Source organism: Schistocerca serialis, unplaced genomic scaffold (genome assembly GCF_023864345.2).
Source record: "Schistocerca serialis cubense isolate TAMUIC-IGC-003099 unplaced genomic scaffold, iqSchSeri2.2 HiC_scaffold_1233, whole genome shotgun sequence".
In the NCBI taxonomy this organism is placed as follows: Eukaryota; Metazoa; Arthropoda; class Insecta; order Orthoptera; family Acrididae; genus Schistocerca; species Schistocerca serialis.
The window spans coordinates 57,501-62,500 of NW_026047440.1; the positions used below are offsets into that span (position 1 = coordinate 57,501).

Here is a 5,000-nt window from a genome sequence, read left to right on the forward strand (position 1 = left end):
AATTACACAGTTATCCAAGTAACGTGGGTACGATCTAAGGAACCATAACTGATTTAATGAGCCATTCGCGGTTTCACCTTAATGCGGCTTGTACTGAGACATGCATGCTTAATCTTTGAGACAAGCATATGACTACTGGCAGGATCAACCAGGGAGCTGCGTCAACTAGAGCTGAGCAGCCGGCCGCCCGGGAGTGTGTCCCGGGGGCCCGCGCGAACACCGCAAGCGTCCGCTCAATTATTCTGCAAACAGGAGGAGGCTGAGCTCCCTGCACAACACACCTCGAAACCCTCTCAGGTCCCGGCGGCGCGCAGCGCCGTCCTAAGTACTTGGTCGGGTTCGAGAGAGGCGCAATCGCCCGGAGTTAGGCGAGTAGACGCTTTAGGTGCGACCACCCGTGCTCCCAACTGAGCTTGCCGCTGCCGACAGAGGCCCGGGAGCGTGCTGTCGTGGCATTGCCGGCGGGAGACAACACGCGCCACCTACGGTGACCGGCAGCTCCAACGCCAGCGCCACAGAAGGACAAAAGCCCTACTTGGGTGCCGAAGCGAACTCTCCCAGCACAGCGCACGCGCCAACACGTCCGCACAGCTGCGATACAAACCACCTGCGAGAACCGCTGGGGCGACCGAGCAGCAGACGGCGTCGCGGCGCCGAGCGCCGGGCGGCGGCGCATCCTCAGCGCACAAAGTCCTCAATCGGACCAGCACACTGCAGATGGCCACCGCGCTTCGCACCGGGCCCGCGAGGACCTACTTTGGCCGCAAGGCGCCGCGAGCAGGGGGCGCCGGCGCGCAGCTGCGCCGCCTGCCGCGTCCGTCGGCCGGCGCGCCTGCCACCGGCCGCCCCCACCAGCCGGCTGTAGCGCGTGCGCCCACGCACCGCGCTGCCAGCACGCCGGGCGGCCCCCCCTCACACGGCCGGGGACGGTCCCACCCAGCCACCGCAGCGTATCGCCTCACACCCAGATCCCCTTTCACGTTCGTGGGCATGGTGGGTCCCCTTTCACGTTCGTGGGCATGGTGGGTATCCCTGAAACAACCGGTTAAATAGCTCGACCGATCGTCGCCAACACTGATTCACCTCTAGCGAGAACAACCGCACCACAACGGGTTACCGGTTGTTCATTTGCGTAACGTCACCAGCAAACGTACACGTCCATCGCCATTTGCAACGAGTATTGCATGCCTGTGTCAGGTGTCACAACACACTACGTCTGCCCACATAGACGCAACAACATGTGCACGCCTAGAGAACACGTGGAAGGTAGACCCCGTACGTATGCGGTGTCCATTGCGCGGAACGACTGTCAGCCCGCCTCTGCAGCATGTCGCAGATGTGGAACGCGGTGCAACATGCTATCACGGTGTGTGAGAAGAGACGGACTACGTCCGAATACACGCTCCACTACATCAACAGACTGCTCATGCTGATCGCCATCCAGGGCGTCCGTTCCTCCCACACGTCTGTATGGCGTACCACACTGCAATCCAGCTCTTATAGGGAGACGACACGTAGCTGCGTGCACAATATTTGGAATGTATGGTCCGCCGTTTGCTAGGCGCTGTCGTCATACGGTCACATGGGCCACGATGTATCATTCAGTACATACGGAGCAATGTGCAGTACAGTTTGTGGGTTTTGCGTACATCGGCGGACAGGTGACAGGCCGTACCACAACGTAGGCTGAGTACGTCGGCATGCGAAGGGCATTGAACATGCAAACTTCTCACCGACCAGCTTGCGAAGGCAGGGGGGAAGGGGGGGGGGCATGTACGTCCTGCTGCTATCCACACTACAGTGTATAGCAGGAGCATGTGGAAAGTCAGCAACACCTGCAAGGTGTTTAACATGACGCGATACACAGGGGACGGGCAGTGCGAGTAGCGAACTATATGCGAGGGTTGCGGTAGGCAAACACTACACTACTTTAACGGGTTGCATAACAATTACAGAGCAGGTTCAGCGACAACGTGCGTCAGGTTAAGGCGCAATATAGTTTAGGTTACGGCGCACTTTAGGTTAGGTTAAGGCACATTATAGTTAGGTTAAGGCACAACATGGGTTACGTTAGGCACAACATGGGTTACGTTAAGGCACAACATGGGTTACGTTAAGGCACAACATGGGTTAGGTTAAGGCACAACATGGGTTAGTTAAGGCACAACATGGTTAGGTTAAGGCACAACATGGTTAGGTTAAGGCACAACATGGGTTAGTTAAGGCACAACATGGTTAGGTTAAGGCACAACATGGTTAGGTTAAGGCACAACATGGGTTAGGTTAAGGCACAACATGGGTTAGGTTAAGGCACAACATGGGTTAGGTTAAGGCACAACAGGGTTAGGTTAAGGCACAACATGGGTTAGGTTAAGGCACAACATGGGTTAGGTTAAGCACAACATGGGTTAGGTTAAGGCACAACATGGGTTAGGTTAAGGCACAACATGGGTTAGGTTAAGGCACAACATGGGTTAGGTTAAGGCACAACATGGGTTAGGTTAAGGCACAACATGGGTTAGGTTAAGGCACAACATGGGTTAGGTTAAGGCACAACATGGGTTAGGTTAAGGCACAACATGGGTTAGGTTAAGGCACAACATGGGTTAGGTTAAGGCACAACATGGGTTAGGTTAAGGCACAACATGGGTTAGGTTAAGGCACAACATGGGTTAGGTTAAGGCACAACATGGGTTAGGTTAAGGCACAACATGGGTTAGGTTAAGGCACAACATGGGTTAGGTTAAGGCACAACATGGGTTAGGTTTAAGGCACAACATGGGTTAGGTAAGGCACACCATGGGTTAGGTTAAGGCACACCATGGGTTAGGTTAAGGCACACCATGGGTTAGGTTAAGGCACAACATGGGTTAGGTTAAGGCACAACATGGGTTAGGTTAAGGCCACAACATGGGTTAGGTTAAGCACAACAGGGTTAGGTTAAGGCACAACATGGGTTAGGTTAAGGCACAACGTAGGTTAGGTAAGGCACAACGTGGGTTAGGTTAAGGCACAACGTGGGTTAGGTTAAGGCACAACGTGGGTTAGGTTAAGGCACAACGTGGGTTAGGTTAAGGCACAACATGGGTTAGGTTAAGGCACAACATGGGTTAGGTTAAGGCACACCATGGGTTAGGTTAAGGCACAACATGGGTTAGGTTAAGGCACAACATGGGTTAGGTTAAGGCACAACATGGGTTAGGTTAGAGGCACAACATGGGTTAGGTTAAGGCACAACATGGGTTAGGTTAAGGCACAACATGGGTTAGGTTAAGGCACAACATGGGTTAGGTTAAGGCACAACGTAGGTTAGGTTAAGGCACAACGTGGGTTAGGTTAAGGCACAACATGGGTTAGGTTAAGGCACAACATGGGTTAGGTTAAGGCACAACATGGGTTAGGTTAAGGCACAACATGGGTTAGGTTAAGGCACAACATGGGTTAGGTTAAGGCACAACATGGGTTAGGTTACGGCACAACATGGGTTACGTTACGGCACAACATGGGTTACGTTACGGCACAACATGGGTTACGTTACGGCACAACATGGGTTACGTTACGGCACAACATGGGTTACGTTACGGCACAACATGGGTTACGTTACGGCACAACATGGGTTACGTTACGGCACAACATGGGTTACGTTACGGCACAAATTAGGTTAGGTTACGGCACAAATTAGGTTAGGTTAAGGCACAAATTAGGTTAGGTTAAGGCACAAATTAGGTTAGGTTAAGGCACAATTAGGTTAGGTTAAGGCACAAATTAGGTTAGGTTAAGGCACAAATTAGGTTAGGTTAAGGCACAAATTAGGTTAGGTTAAGGCACAAATTAGGTTAGGTTAAGGCACGATATAGGTTAGGTTAAGGCACGATATAGGTTAGGTTAAGGCACGATATAGGTTAGGTTAAGGCACGATATAGGTTAGGTTAAGGCACGATATAGGTTAGGTTAAGGCACGATATAGGTTAGGTTAAGGCACGATATAGGTTAGGTTAAGGCACGATATAGGTTAGGTTAAGGTACGATATAGGTTAGGTTAAGGTACGATATAGGTTAGGTTAAGGTACGATATAGGTTAGGTTAAGGTACGATATAGGTTAGGTTAAGGTACGATATAGGTTAGGTTAAGGTACGATATAGGTTAGGTTAAGGTACGATATAGGTTTGGTTAAGGTACGATATAGGTTAGGTTAAGGTACGATATAGGTTAGGTTAAGGTACGATATAGGTTAGGTTAAGGTACGATATAGCGTAGGTTCAGATACACATTGTTGTAGGGAAAGGTGTATTGGGGGGGGGGGCGGCAGGTTCGTTGATAGTGATTATCGTAATTGGATGCCTGCAGGTATTATCCGATTTGTCACGTCAGGATGCACTTTTGGCTCATGACAGGCGGCGCTCCGATTCCATGGTTGTGGCAGATCTGTGTCTTTCATTCCTGCCATTGTTTGTGTGCTGTGACAGGAGGCAGTATTGTGATGTTGGGTGCACCACTGTGTAGGACATGTGTGGGTGTTCGTGGCTTAGCTGAGCAATGTGCGGATGTCGGAAGGGTGGGATATTGTGTTTTCTGGGTGGACCTCCGGTCTGGTAATGATAGTGTGGATTGTGTCATGTGGCGGAGAGGATGCACTGGATGTTCTTCCATGCTGGTGTTAGATATTGTGTGTGATAAGAGAGTAGTGTGTGATAAGAGTGTCTGGCTGACGTGTGGTTCTCATTGTGTGCAGAGTCTTTCAGCATGTATAGGACGGTTGTATATATTATCTGTATTCTGATGGCTCTGCATCTATTACTAATCAGTGCCGTGTATACGGTTACTCTAGTTCCAGTCGAAACTGTTCTATCTCTGTACATTAGTGACACTGCGGCTCCACTATGTTGCCGCCCCTGTCGGCCGTTTCCCCAGTGTATGGCTAATGATTATCAGCAATCAGTCTATTAGTCAATACCGGTAGTGTGACGACGTCAAATGTCCGGGATGGGGGAAGCTACAC

General features: G+C 50.9%; 1 non-coding gene across 1 annotated transcript in view; it reads right to left on the reverse strand.

Moving 5' to 3' along the window:
* The window catches only part of LOC126436247 (small subunit ribosomal RNA), a 1,912-nt gene extending 1,757 nt beyond the window's left edge, over positions 1-155 (reverse strand). Inside the window, exon 1 of the ribosomal RNA XR_007580533.1 lies at positions 1-155. This exon is cut by the window's left edge and continues 1,757 nt beyond it. This is a non-coding gene — a ribosomal RNA (small subunit ribosomal RNA).
* Between the last annotated feature and the right edge of the window lie 4,845 nt (positions 156-5,000).